At 44.7% G+C, this 15777-nt stretch overlaps 1 long non-coding RNA gene across 1 annotated transcript in view; it reads right to left on the bottom strand.

The window, feature by feature from the left end:
- The window catches only part of LOC146809278 (uncharacterized), a 43352-nt gene extending 28322 nt beyond the window's left edge, over positions 1-15030 (bottom strand). Inside the window, exon 1 of the long non-coding RNA XR_014965539.1 lies at positions 14766-15030. This is a non-coding gene — a long non-coding RNA (uncharacterized LOC146809278). The remainder of the gene's footprint in view (positions 1-14765) is intronic.
- Positions 15031-15777: the final 747 nt, after the last annotated feature.

Raw genomic sequence — 15777 nt, 5'->3', positions numbered from 1 at the left:
GGCTCCTACCCATCCTTTAGACATGAAGTGTAAAATGTTATCATTAATATGAGTTTCCTGTAAAAAGAAAATGCCAGCATTAAACTTTTAACAATATTCTATAACTTTCTGTCTCTTGACTGGAACCTTTAACATTAAGAGAAACAGCCAGTTTGTGATGATGAGCTTAGGTGAAGAAAGAGAGATAATAAGCGAGAGGGATTAAGGGGGTTGTTTGAAGAAAGTAGCCCATGTAAAACAATACAAACATGACATACAACATATGGAGATCACATACCAAGACCTCAAGGCGGTACAAGGCAAGACTGCACACACTGTATGTACCTGCCATAGTAATAATAATTACATACAACGAGGAACAGAAATTATACAGCAGAGCCTGAAGGTTGGAATTCCATGACAATATGATCGTGATGGTCTGAAAATTTAGTCAGATCTGAGGGGGAGGAAAAAGACTGAGTGATATAATTTTTCCAAATACGATTTATGGAAGGGTCAAAAAGACCATACTTATCTCCTGCAAGTCCAAGAATTGTCGACGTATATTCACTGTCTCCTTTGCAAAATCTTGATAGATGAGTACCTTGTTGACTTAAAGACGAATATTTGGGATTTCTTGTGCAGCCTTTCTGATTTTGAAGATGATTATATCTTAGTACTTGAAAGATAGTCTGCCTGGGTTTGGTTTGACGAGAAGGAATGCGGTGGGCTTTATCAAGTTCAAATGTATCTGGAAACTTGAGGCTAAGCAGCTTCAATAATGTCTAAGAAGAGATGACAGCTCTGTCCTTCAATATTTTCTGGAACATTAAAGATTCACAAGTTGTATTGACAGTTTCTATTTTCAAGATCAAGTAGCGCAGTTTGAATGGGATGGATCTGATGCACAAGTGGAGACATAGCTGAAATGGCTTTAGTATCATCATAAATTCTGATTTTATTATGTGCTACCTTCATTGAAAGGGAGGCTATATCTCATTGAATGCGTTTAATATCCGAGCAGATAAAATCCGTATTTACATGAATAGCCTGAATTTCTTCCAGAATCTTATTTAATGGTGTTTCTTGAGAGTTTACACATTTAGATTTAATGGGTGGTGGTGAGACAGCTTGTTTCTATTTGTTTGTGTGGCCTGTTGTTGATTTGCTTTCCATGGTGAAAGTAATAAAACCGCCAGCTACATAAATTGTGAGTCAAATAATGAATACAATAATGCCTGGATATATTTCCAAAGCGAATGTATTGCAGTATTGTTCTTGAGGAAATAAAGAACAAATTCAATAGTAGTTCTGAAAAATGAATATTATAAATAGGGCAACTGTTATAGGTCATATTTAAAATGAAAAGCCTCTCTAATATTTGAAGGAAAACGTGTTTTGAAGCATTAACACAAATCGAAAATCCCTTTAAGAGGGAAGTCCATAAGCTGAGAGAAAGGAGACGGCCACAGCTGAAAAGGCCGCCTCCTCGCCGCCTCCTCACCACCCCTTCAGCAAAGCAGGCTATACCTGAAGCAGAAAGTGAGGAGAAAATGCCAAACACCCCACCACTAGATGCACCAGAAGTTAGGATGGCATTTCCCATTAATACAGACCACGGAAACATCTCTTCATTGGCATAAAGATCATCATTTTGACAGGTATGACGCAGCAGTTAGAGCACAGTAGCCATCTTGCATCGCGCGCATTACCGTCTCCAGACCTGATATTCTACAGAAGTGATTCCTAAGTATTTATATGCACCCAGATAATTTTTTCTATGGGCATTCACTTTCAGCTTTCAGCAGGTGAGTTGGCAAGCCATCAAAGGGTTGGCCACTCAGGTCTGTTGGGCAAGAGTCATAGCGAACTGTGGAGGTGCATAGGGAGTTTCGTGTGTCTGACGAGCTTAAGCACCAAGATTGCAATTGTCTATAGCGTCTAGTCACTAATGCTCATAGGTGTGTACTGACAGGTGAGGAGTGATCTATGGGAAGGTCGTCTAAGTCTGCTTCTACAGATTAGTTCCTCAGAAAGTTTGAACATACCCAACATGCTTTGTGCATATTTTAATAGGTAGTGTTAGCTCAATGGTACAGCTGTGTACAGATTTGTTAGGTCAGTCCTAACAGTGAGGTGATTGGTGACCAGCAAGCAATCACAGGATCTACTTTTACATGCAGATGGGTGCAGTTTGAAGTTGAAGAGGCGATACCCTTCCAAACAATTTCTGGCCATGGACAAGCACAGGCAACCCAGAGATATCAAACAGTCAGTGCATAATCTGGGAGTATACATTGATAACAAGCTCTCCATGGAAACACATGTTAATAAGACAGCAGCCACGTGTTTTGCATTACTCTGGAACCTAAGAACAAATGTGTCACAGCCAGCAAAGAAAACTAGTGGTTCAAAGTAAAGATTTAAGCAGAATTGACTATCGCAATGCGCTGCTACTCGGAGCCTCAGATTATCTCATAAAAAGACTGTGCAAGAGTGCCAGCAGCAGCAGCAAAACTTGCACTAAATAAACTCAGAAATGCCTCTTCTTCTGTTACCCTTAAGGAACTCCACTGGCTTCCAGTGAAAGAAAGGATCACGTTTAAATCATTATGTATAGTGCACAAGGCAATAAAGGAAACAGTACCCAGGCTTTTACAAAGAAGATTCAAGCGCTACACACCACCGAGGATCCTACGCACCTTTTCAGACAGTCTCTTATTTGTTCTGTAATTTTGGAAAGTGAGATATGGAGGACGGGCCTTCTCAGTGAAGGCAGCTCAATTATGGAATATGTGCCAGACTCTCTGAGGGCCAGCAGTAGCCTTATTCAATTCAGGAACGATTTTAAAACCTGGCTTTTCCCCAGATAGCCACTTCACACCAAGGAAGGACAGGTATGTACTTAAAGTTTTTCGGTTATTTGGTCTATTTTTGGTGAGGCTTTTTAGTGCCAGGATACCATTAAGGTGAAAGATGCTCTTTACAAATGTATATAACAATAATAATAATAATAATAATAATAATAATAATAATAATAATAATAATAATAATAATAATAATAATAATAATAATATTCCCAGGAGCACCCAAAGGTGTGACTGTGTTGTACTAAAGCTATATACATGGAAGATCAAAACCGCTACAAACATTGAATACAAGAATGCCTGACATTCTAGCTGGTCTCTCTCACGAGGAAACTGTAACTAATGAAGAAGACAAAACCACAGCGTGCACTGCAATCATACAGCCTCCATCTTAGACGGTCTTCCCATGCATCAGATTCAAGCTATTGCCTGTTTATTCCATCAGCATTTTTTTCTAGGATATCAGGCATTTGGCATATCTGCTGATGGATCCTGTAAAACAGCTGCAACTGTGTGACCCTTTACTTGAAGCTGAACATTAATGTGGCAATTTAATTGGCATATTTGAGCCTTTGGGTTTAATGTTTACACAGATATGCACAAGCTGTAGAAATGTCAAATTAACTTGATATACATATTCTAAAACAAACATTCACTCTTTGGGGTATCTTGGTGCATTACTGGTGATTAGTATTATTATGTATCTATAGGTAAAGTATTTGACTTGGACAAGCCACATATTACTTCCACTTACACAGTCCACCGCCAGTTGGACACAGAACATTCTTACATCCCTTTTAGACCCTGCATCCTTAGTGTTGGTTTCCCCCTAACTTTTTGCCTTCAGCCCACCTGTTTGCTGACTTCATTTTTGCAGGCTTTAGGACTCTGCACTTTTGCACTGCTGAAGTGCTTCTGCTCCTTCCTTAAAATATGGTAGAATTGGCTTATACCCAATTGGCATATTTAATTTACATATAAGTCCCTAGTAAGGTGGAACTGCCTGTGTCCAGGGCCTGTAAATTAAACGCTACTAACGGGTCTGCAGCCCTGATTCTGCCACCCTCTTAAATAGCACTTTACACATGTCTCAGGAATACCATTGCAGACTAAAGGGCATATTAATGGGAAAGTCGCGGAGCAAGTCACCTTGCTGTGCTGCACCAAATGACAGGGAAAGGGCATGAATGCTCTTTATTTAACAGAATAAGGTGTGCTCCTGACTTTGGCCCTGCACTGGCACCGTTTTGGCTTTCCAGCACCAAAGCAGGCACCCTTGCACTACAGTGCAAGGTTACCTGTGTTGAATGCCAGATTGTTTTGAGCAGGAAGGCGAGCCTTCCTGCTCAAAAACATTCCTGAGAGGCAGGATTTACCCTTTGCCTCTAAGTTAAGCCTGACTGCTCTGTGCCATTCTACCAGAGGGTCAAGCACAGGTTAATTTATGGTTGGCTTGTGCCTCACCCTGACAAGGATTGTGGTTGCTGCTTGATGAGGGCTCACACACCACTCAACCAACATCCCAATTTCTTACACTTCCAGTCCTCGATAACTTTTGAACGGGGTTAATCAGCAGTCTGCTTCTGAGCTTAGTCTATTGCATTAGGGACTACCTACAGCCTGTTCAAGCATATGAATTGATTTGCATTGCACTCTCTCTCTCTCTCTCTCTCTCTCTCGCTCTCTCTCTCTCTCTCTCTCTCTCTCTCGCTCTCTCGCTCTCTCTCTCTCTCTCTCGCTCTCTCTCTCTCGCTCTCTCTCGCTCTCTCGCTCTCTCTCTCTCTCTCTCGCTCTATCTCTCTATCTCTCTCTCTCTCTTTCTCTCTCTCTCTCTCTCTTTCTCCCTCTCTCTCTCTCTCTCTTTCTCCCTCTCTTTCTCCCCCTCTCTCTCTCTCTTTCTCCCTCTCTTCTTCTCCCTCTCTCTCTCTCTTCCTCGCTCTCTCTCTTCCTCGCTCTCTCTCTTCCTCGCTCTCTCTCCTTCGCTCTATCTGTCCTTTACTGTGCACAGGACTCACCTTCTCATCATGTTTTTTGTCTTGCAGGCTGTGACCTACGGACTGTCCCGCGAGGAGCCGCCATGTGTCTTCATTTAATTTCAGTGTTCATTTTAATAAAGTTTTATTTGTTGCTTCAAAAGTGAATGTGTGATGCTCATTTCTGTGACGTCACATGCATTTCAACTGGTGTGATTGTGTGACATCATGCAGAATATTTTGTACATGTTTTTGTGTAGCTGATGTGGCATGGCTTTGTTGGGGGGGTGCCAGGAAGGGGTGCTCCAGGGGGTGGTGTCGGTGGGTGTTGTGGCCCTCTTGAGTGTCCGGGCCGCATGACGTGTGACTCCATGGCATCTGTTGCACTTCCGATGTAGCCCTGGGCTAGTCTCCCTTCTGTGGTGCTGGCTGCCATCCGACTTAACACCAGGTTAGAGCAGGTGTAGATTTCCTGGTGCTAACGTGCCTTATCGCCTGTTTTGTGTTTTTATCGCTGATCTGTCTGGTCGTTGAGAATGGTGAGGAGTGGTCACAGATTTTGGCACGGGAACGCCCACTCTGCATCTCATTAGCGATATTTGCGGGGGTACTCTGTAGTGATGTTTTTTGCGGCTGCTATCATGGGTAAACTGGTGCTGTGGGCTGTTAGCACCACCTTGTGAATGGGGAGGTAAATTTATCACAACTTTGGCTGCGATAAAGTGCTGTTAATTCTGCGATAGCTCCTTGTGAATATGGCCCTAAGAGTTCAATTTATTAAGCAGATGTAAGACATAAAAGTGTATATTGCAGCAAATGGCAGGAGTTATGCTTGCCAGGTATTTATAAAAAGATACAAAGCAGGCATAAATGCATTTACTCCTGCAAAAAGGAATGCCTGACTGCATATAGTAAACCCCATGCCAGAGGTGGGGAGTGGCTGGATCAAAGTGTAGGATACCTTGTGCGTTTGTGAATGCCCATAAATTCTGTAGTTTGTGGAAATTCACAAACTCCTCTCTAACCCTTTTTTGATCTGGAAAGGGTTAGAGATTTGCTCATATAAACAGCTTCCGAGGTGCAAAGGGGAATGGTGCACCCTAAACTTAGTGGGGTGTAGATGAAGTGGTTACTTTATGGGTAAAATGTTTCCCTATGAAAAAAAGAGAACAGTAAAATATGCAAATGTTTGTAGGTGATGGCTTTTCCGGGTGAGGACTTGTACTGTGCCTACAATTATGCACTTTGCGTATTCAAACATGTAAAAATAGACATTCCCAATTGTATGCCTAGAAAATTGTGACGTGAAATTTTCCAGGTGTACTGCTGGAAATATTTCTGAATTGTAAGAATGAGCATATCTGCACACGTTCATAGCAGCACATCTACTTATGCAGATTAGCTAAATTTTTTGATGAATCGAGCCTAAATCTGTACAATGCATGTTGAGAACAATGATAATAAAATGAAAATTTCTACCATGGTTAAAATGTAATTGATAAACCTAACACTCTAACACCTAATGCCATGCTCTGTGTCAGGGAAGCATGGGGTAGTATACCTTGCAGCTAGAGTTTCTTAGGGAGTATCAGCACTCTATACACCTGTTTACAGCCAAGTGCTGTCATTATCAGTAGTCAGGGAGGCCGTCTTCCCTCCAAAAGGCAAACATAATTGCATCAGTTCCTCCTCGACTCAGGCTCGATACCGGCTCTCAGTAGAAAGTGTGATACGGCAGCATCTCTGGCAGTCAAAATCTTCTCTGGCAGTATCTTGCATAATAATCTGGGGCGGAGGACCTCACCTGCCAAGTGGTCAAGTGGAAGTCCTTTTATACTGTATCTTATCTAAGATGGAATTTCCAACATCGCCTTAGGATTGTCTGGTGTAACGAAGGAGCATCAAGATGCTAGTCTATACTGTTTTGGTCATTGTTCTTGTTTGACTTTGAAATAGAGATAAAAAGGCATTGTTCCAGGCTGATGTTGCATTAGGTGTCTTGTTGATGTGTATGTCTCACAGGTTCTTGGAAGGATAATGACAGATTAAATCTGTGTAAAAGGCGGACATGTTAATGATTCTGCAAACATACATAAAATAGAGCCTGCTTGAAATGGAGTCAGCACTTATGGTCTTTATGTCATGCCATTGGCTTCAATGGAGTGGTCTGAGGCAAGGGATGCAAGAGGCTGAAGATGCTGAAGGTTGCTGTGGCTGCTGATCTGGTTGATAAGGCTCTTTCTGCAGCGACCTCTTGGTCCCTAAACTTAGGGGCTCATTAGGATGTCGGGCGGACTCATCCCCGCGGTGTTGGGACCGGCCGCCAGACATGCGGCGGTCCCGCACCGGGATTTAGGATGCAACCGCCACCATGGCGGTCGCATTCTGCAATTTAACATTGCATGGGTGCTGCTGACAGAAGCACCCGCCACAATGTTAAAATCGCATGCCTGCCATTTCACTGCACCACATGGCAGGCACCACATGGTTCCTGCCACCTGGTGCAGCGAAATGCCCCCAGACACAAGGGCCCCCAAAACCAATCCCTGCCAGCCTTTCCATGGTGACGTTGCCGCCATGGAAAGGCCTTTCTAACTCGACATCCTAATATGGCGGACGGTGCCTGCTAGGCACTGCCACCATATTTGTGCCCATGCTCCGCCCGGCAGGCAATCGTGATGATTGCCACCGGTGGAAAAGCGGCAGATGGACTTTCCGTCTGCTGCAATACCCACCGCCATCATAATATGGCAGGGGTAATTCTCATGACGATGGCAGAATGATCACCACCCCTAGCCTGGCGGTGGCGATCGTTACGGCATCATAATGAGCCCCTTAGTGGGGGGACTTTGGCCACAGAGGTTGATGCCCCTTAAAGTCTGGTTGAAGTCCACCAAAAACACCAATTGCCACATTGGTTACAGTGAAACCAGCAGTTCTCCTGAACTGAGGCTAGTGTCCATCTTGGGAGACTAACCTGCACTCCAAGGACTCTCCCCGGTCCAGCAGTCTCCCAGGCTGAGCTTTAGCGGTCAGTGGCTACCAACTCGCTAAGTCAAGCTTCTTCAGCTTTTGTGGCCCTGGAGCTGTAACAGGAAGTGAGCTAACTGACTCTTGGAATTCACCTCTTCTGGCTGGGACTCGGGGACGACTTTTCATCAAGCGGGGCATCACAGGCACAGTTCACTCTTTGAACGCCCAAGGATCATCCGGTGCAGTCCAGTCTTTGGTGCAGCCTCACTTTGCCGGGTCTATGGAACAGAAGGCCAGTCCTTCTTTGGTCCTCTCTCCAGTGCAGACATGATCTGAGGTCTGAGTGCCAGAGATGCCACTTTTATGCCCTCAACTGGCCCTCAGAGGATGTGGTAAATACTAGTCAATGGGCTACCAGGCCCCCTTCCACCTGATGATGACCTCCTGCAAAGTAAAGCATTCAGCTATCCCAGAGTGCAATATTGTGCCCACACCCAAGATGGCAGCACCCCTCTCTTGGTGTGTGGAGCTTGGTAGCCCACCCTGGAGGTCTGGCTTCCTTGATTCCCTCCAAATTAATAAAGCATTGATAGAGTGACATGCCACTAGTGGACTGGGGGGATTTAATATATACATGTCACTCTTGAGGTCACATTTAAAGATTATCACAATGCCCATAATATGCTCAATTTAAGGGTTGAACCCATATAGATATGAGCTCCTGTACGAGAGTGCCCCTTTTTGCATGGTTAAACCCCAACTTTTTGTCTGATATCTGTGCACTAGGTCCTTGACAATCAGGTTTCCTGTGCCTGTGTTCTTTCCCAAAACTGTACCTTTGTTTCTACAATTGACATACCTCTGGCTCACCTGTAAGTCCCTTGCGAAAGATACCAATGGTACCAAGGGCCTTGTAACCAGAGAAGATCTCTGAGAGCTGCAGCATGTACTGTGGCACCCTCAGAAGCCTCTCACCAAACACGTACACATTGCCATTGCTGACTGTGTGCTTTGGTGCGGACAAAACGTAAGATTCAACATGGCACACATCCTTGCGTGCCATGCCCACCAGCCACTGCCTGTGGCATAGGTAAGTCACAGGCAGGCCTCACAGCCCTAAGACAGGGTGCCCTATACCACAGAGGAGGGCACAGCTGCATGAGCAACGTGCCCCTAGAGTGTCTGCACCATTCAAAGACATTGTAAGTGCAGTTGAGCCCTATTGAGTACATGGGCTGGGAGTTTGTCATTACGAACTCCACAGCTCCATGATGGCTTTACTGAATGCTAAGGATTTTGGAATCAAACTCCTCTGCATAATAAACCCACACTGTTGCCAGTGATGGATTTATTACAAAATGCACTCAGCGGGCTTCTTAGAGAAAATTAACCAACACCCTTCTGTCGAGCTGACTGGTCTGCACCAGCCTGCCATACACAGACATGTTTTTGACCCTCTGAGGTGGGAGACTTGGTGCTCTCATGGGTCATGGACAAAGGCTGCTGGGGTGCTTCACACCCACCCCCAAGCAAGAACAGCATTCAGGGTGGTGAGCCTCAAAGGCTTCCTGCCCTTTGATATGCTAGCCAGGGCCTCTCCAGATGGTGGAGATGCCTTGCCCCCATGACCAGGCCCCACTTTTGGCAGCCAGGTTGGTGGAAAAATTAGTAGTCAGGAGAGGTGTGTCCCCTCTCTGCCAGGCCCACCCCTAAAGTGCCCTGAATCGAGGTGACCCCCTTCTCAGGAAATCCTCCATCTTGAATGGAAGAACCTGACCCAAACAGTTAGGGGGATGACCCATCCCCAAAAGGAGGGGACATTCTAAGGGTGTAGTCACCCTAAAGGCAAGTAGCCTACTGGCTACCATCTGCTAGTGCCTGTAACATCCCTAAATTCAGTATTGAGGGCCCCCCTGAACCTTTATCCTTAGATTCCTGCACCTAAGAAGAAGACGGACGAAGAGAATGCCGTGCAGCAAAGCAAGAAGACACCCACTGCTTTGGCCCCAGCCCTACTGGCCTGTCTCCTGCTTCTCGGGCCTGCAAAGAATATGATGCCTGTTCCGCGGCCAGCGACTTCCAAGAACCACAGGAAGACTGCCACCCTTCAATAAAATCCAAATCTACTGAGGACAGCGACCCTCTCCATAAAGTAACTCTCTTCAAGGATACCGGATCCAGGTGGATCTGTGATCCCGACCCACTCTGCACCCAAAGCCCAAGGCCCGAGAGGCTCACCTGTCCTGTGAAGTCTCCCCAGTGATCCTGACCTCGTATCCATCAGTGGCTGACCTCTCCTGGACCCCACGAAGTCACCTGCAGCCTCTTCATGAAGGGTCCCCCCGACCACAACCGGCTCAACCCAGAAGATCTGACACTAAAAGATACCCCTGCATCCTCCGGCCTTGGGGAGCCCACCCAATGGTGCCACGACCTTCCCCAACATACCTGCCCTGCCAGTCGGGACCTTCAACCAGCCTCGTGGTCCAAGCCTGCAGCCTTTGTGTGACCGACAACTTCCATGGATACGCATTGGGCGCCCAACACTGATTTTGCACCCTGCAGCTGTGCCGCTGGTGGTGTAGCTTTGGTGCTGCTTTGTGCCTCCATGCTGATTTTAACCCCCGGGCCTAGGCCCTAAAACCGGGGGTACCTACCTGGAAATCGTGCCTCATCGTGGTACCCCCAGTCTCCATTGATTTAAATTGGGCTCAGTGACCTCTGCACCTGGCCCTCCCAGTGCCACTGGTGGCGCAGTACCAACCTGAAACCGAACCTTGCCCAGTTTAATCAAAACCCCCCAAGACTGGGATTGTAAGTCGATTACTTACCTGCCAATGCATAACACTGTTTTCCTTCCATAGGGTTTGATTACCTTTACAAAACCCATTGCATACAACAGTTTATCTGTTGCTATTACAAGGTTTTACTGTACTTTTAAACTGTTACTTACCTGCAACTGAGTTCCTCTCGGTTCTAGATATAAAATAACAAAGTAATACATTTTTGTACAAAACAATTGGTCTGAATCCAGTCTTTGAGTGTGTGCTATAATTTCCTGCCTGAGTGTGTACAATAAATTCTTAACACTACCCTCTGATAAGCCTAACTGCTCTACCAAACTACCACAAATAGATCTTTCTAGTATTATCTACTTAAGCCGCTGTAAACCTCTGAGGATCCACTGGACTCTATACCTTACTTTGGTATGGTATAGAGTATGAGCCAGCTTCCTACAGTTCCAATGCAACAACATTTATTTTGCACTGTCTGCGAGCATCTGGTAGAACCTGGAGTTTCCATACAATGCAAAATGGAGGAAAAGGTGATACTAATGCATGCAAAATGGAACTAAAATTGTTTACCTCTGCAAGGGTATATCATGTGGAAATGTTATCTGCGCTGAGCAGTTTTTGGGCTGTATTTACCACCAGTCTAAATGAGGGCCTTGGATGTGCTGGCAGTCCTCTTCAAGTCCCTCAGAACACCTTAGCATATGATAACCTGGTGTGTGTCTCTTTTACTTTGTCAGGACCACATACTTTTTAATAATATGATCTGTTCAGTTTGTGGTCTTTATATTGGTTTTTAAGGTCAGTATAAAGAGTGACGTCGTCACCTACAGTGTTAAAGGCCTTTCCATCTAAAGTCCTGTTTCATAAAAGTATTTTTAGGCTGTGAGCATATTTAATGTCCGGGATGTTTGGATTTTCAGTACACAAGCTAGATATTCAGAAAAGGATAGAGAGAAGATTTAATTACTTTCACCCATTTGTAATTGTATGCCAAGACCGTGTATAATTAAGCAGTTGGAAATCATATGCAAGGGGTTGGAAAAGTGTATTCTACAAGGAGAAAAATGTTTTCCCTATGGAAGAACAAAATGTGCTATTTTAGAAAATGTTTAGAAAGACTAATCTACATTTTTCAAGACCCGGCCTGGAAAGCTGCAAATAATACAGCTTTATAAAGATGTCTACCTGGTAAGGTCTGTGGATAGGAAAAAACTGTAAAAGTATGTTTAAACCGAGGTATTTATCTTTTTTTATGAATCAGGCCCCGGGTTATGAAAATTACAACATAGGTAATTCGTTCTGCCGTGCTCTCTACCTTATTTATACATGATAACTTTACTCCCGTTTCCAACTTCTGTTTTTTAAAATCAGTTTTACCCTCTTTTGGTAAGGTGTACATATGTTTCTGTTTAATAGTCAGTTGCATCAAATTTCCATCACTTAGCAGTGTCTCTCAAAGTAATATTGTAAAATAGTGAATGTGCCACCAGGGTGTCTCTGAAAGTTAAACACTCTGTTATAGTCGCTCTGCCCTGCAAGTCACCAGTATGAATCCTAGGATGGAAAACTCAGCCAGCCATCCTTCCCTCCAGGGTAAACAGACTGAGCAGACATTCGACAATTATTCCACGTTATGTGCAACACCTAGAAGCAAACTGCAGTATGAAGTGCTACATCACAGCTGAAGGCCTTATGTACAAAGCTTTTTTTCAGGTTCTGATTTGAAAAACTGGAGCCTTGGTGACTTCAAAAAAAGCTCTTGAGTAGAAACAAAAGCCAACTTGTGATTCAATAACTTGTTATTGGATCGATACCTAGGTTTCCTAGTACATACCAAATCGCAAATTGAAGAGGCATGTTAATGGCGTAGCTTCCAATTTGCAATTCCTAATCTCGCAGGACCTGGAGGAGCAGATAACCCTAGAAGGACAGCGGCGAGCCTCTCCCTGTGGGCGGCACCCAGATGGCACAGCAGTGGCAAGGCGGCAAAACCACATGGAGAACAGTGGCCAGCTGAGTGGCCAAACATGTTTTGATTCAAATGGTCCAATCTGGGCAAAGGGGTCATGGGCTTGAGCATGGCACAAAAGGCGACCAGGCGTGGCGGCCAGTATCATGTCACCTTGATGAGAAGAACTGAAGCCCACCCACACCAGATTATGCCAGCGTCGCGGCCGCAAAGAGACATGGACAGGGAACTACAAGGGTTAACAATAAAATATCTTTTCACGAGGACATAAAAGGACAATTGCCCGTATATTGTCCATGGGATGCCTCACTGTAAGGACACTTGAAGGCAAACAAAATGGGTAAGAAATGGTCATCACTGGGCGGACACAGCACTTGTAGCCCTGACATGGCCACGAGGCCAAGAACACCGGACATTCAGTATCAAGGGAAGCCTCAAAGCTGCGACCCGCTGTACCAAGTAATCGTCAAAAGGAAAGCTGTCGCAGCAGTAGACAAACAGTGATTTATGACTGCCATTAAAGAGATAGTATGACTTTAAGGATGATACAAGTTATGGTTATTAATATGTAATAAAGATAAGACTGTATGCTGTAGGGCCAGTATGAACTGATTGCTTTACATTTAAATACAGGATAAGCAAAGCGCCGAGCATGTTTATGACTGATGCAATCAATTGTGATGAACTATGTACCAGCCTGTAATGTGAATAAACTGCGGCAGATAATGGTCTTGGTGTCCATGATTGATGGGAGAATGTGAACAGTGGGTGCGCCCGTGGGGCACTCGCACAGCTGGGGGGGTTAAGATATGTATCATTGGTTTACGACAGAAATTGTGATCAGAAACCTTTGATAGGAAACCAACACCTCAAACAAGGTAGTAATCCATTTGGAAACAGAACGGGGCCCCAAAGGAAACACTTCCCCTTTGTGAATGTTGACACAAATATTTCTTAGTAGTACGCCATGGTCCATGGAACTAATGCTTACTTCTAATTAAAAAAAACAGCTTGTGAAACTTTTTTTTAACATCTGTCGTTTTCCTTTAAGTAAAATGGGTTGCATTACAAACAAGCATTTGCAATGCAATAGGTCTCGCATTTACACGAGTTTGAGCTATTGGCATTGTAAATGACAATGCCTTTTTATGTTTTGGTTTTTAAAACATAAATAAAAGGCATTGTCATTTACAATGCCAATAGCTTAAACTCGCGTAAATGCGAGACCTGTTGCATTGCAAATGCTTGTTTAAATGGGTGACTATGTCAGGATAGAAAAAAAGAGAGTTACACATTCTCCCACCCTTGCAGAATTGTTAAACGCAATAACAAAGGGTTCTTCATCCAAGATGGAAAGTGCTGGAATAGTAAAAGATTTCCAAATATGTACAAGCTTGTGAGAATGAGTATGAATGTGATGGGGAAGTTTCTATGAACGTGAGACGCATTGGGGAAAGATGAGCCGGCCACCAACGTAGCCCAAACTTGGAAATCGGGAGTTTACCGAGAACATTTCCAGTAAGCATTGTGATACATTCTATGTTGAGAATGATTTTGAGTGTAATGGTTGCCTTGCCACAAGACAGAAAATATATGCAAGTACTAAAACACTATATTCGAGAATCACCCAAGAATCGTTTTGTTTGATGTCCTATCCAGTAGAGAGATGTGCTGTACACTATCCATGCACGCCAAATAGTCCGGATTCAGGTTGGAGACTCCTGATATTCGGAGGCCAAATTGGCTTTATTTTAGCTTTCTCCCGTCTGAAATTGCCTCTGCTTCAATTCATTCTCCTGATTTGTTTTTCAAAATCTCCCACTTATCTGTTCTAAAATGTTGGCATGTATTACTACCCCTCTCTCTATTCCTACCAACCCCGCCAATTGTTGTGCCCACAGAATAGAACCTCACAACTGTTCTAATTGCCTGCTTGTTGGTTCCCAGCCCAATTACAAGATAAAGCTTCATGTGTATCGGTGCTCGTCTATTTATATACACTAATAAATCCTAAATAGTTATTAGGCCTCGTAGCCTTTAATGTATCACTACGTTAAACCAGGCCCTCATTAATGTTACTAATGAAAACATCTTTGCTTTTTATTATACGCTATTAAGTATGATTTGGAGTGAATGGAGGTCATCCCCGTTTGCCGCTTGCCTGCGCATCATGCTCGTCCCCCCCCCACACACACACACACTTGCTCACCTGAGTCTCAGAAATGACGCAACTTCCGTAACTCCAGCTGGGCCGCATTGAGGAGCTGTGACGCAACGCTACGCTGGGCTTTGGCTCTCCGGTGGAGTATGTGGGATGGCTGTCTGTCGGTGGCGTGGTGTTGGCTCTGACCCGAGCAGGTACCGCACAGTGGAGTCCTAGGTCTTGTCGGGCGGTTGTGGCTGTGGGTCTAGGGTCCGCCGGCCGTGCCTGCTTCAGCGTACAACATTCCCGTTGTTCCTTGCGCAGCCGTGCACCCGGCCCTGCACTTCAACTAAGGGGGGGGGGGGGGGGTGTAGTGTTCAGGGAGGAAGCACTGCAAACCGTGCACGGAGGAGCTCCTTCAGAACCCCCAGCACATGGGATACTGCTACACACGCTAGCTAGATTACTAGTTAGCTAGCACTGGAGCAATAACTGCTGATCTGTCTGTGCACGTCACTGATTTGGAGTCAGAAGAAATTGACTGCATTGGGACTGTAAGTAAGCCGGTACCACTCTTACTAACCTGTATATTTCAAGAGAAAAAAGGAGGAGAGCTCAAAAAAATCGTGCTGCTTGAATGAGCTGACTACGATAAAAACATTAGCCTTCGGTTAAACGTGAACCTTGATCCAGACAAACCATCTCTCTTCATCTCTTTTTTACTGACCGGATAACTCAAGGGGTAGTAGTAGCGGTGCGCATAAATTACAGCGTAAGACCAGGGAGGAGATACAGTTATAATATCCTATTTTGCATTACGTTGCCTCCTCTGTGCCTTTTAGGCGTCACAGACTGCAGATCTTACTAATATCTTACTAATGTCTAAACGTAGGGGCAAAAGCAACCAATGCGTAAAACAACCTTTCTATTACTGCTGAACTTATTTAACCACCTTGGTGGCTAGAAGCTATCCTATAAGATCTTTAAAACGAGGCGGCGGTGGCGAGGTGTGTGCGCGCGCGTTAGGCAGCCGGGGATGCGGTGAGGGGGGTCGGCAGCGGCGGAGTGTGTGCGCGCA

Source organism: Triturus cristatus, chromosome 7 (assembly GCF_964204655.1).
Source record: "Triturus cristatus chromosome 7, aTriCri1.1, whole genome shotgun sequence".
Taxonomy (NCBI): domain Eukaryota; kingdom Metazoa; phylum Chordata; class Amphibia; order Caudata; family Salamandridae; genus Triturus; species Triturus cristatus.
Note: the sequence above shows the minus strand (reverse complement) of the source record. Positions and strands in the feature narration are given on the sequence as shown.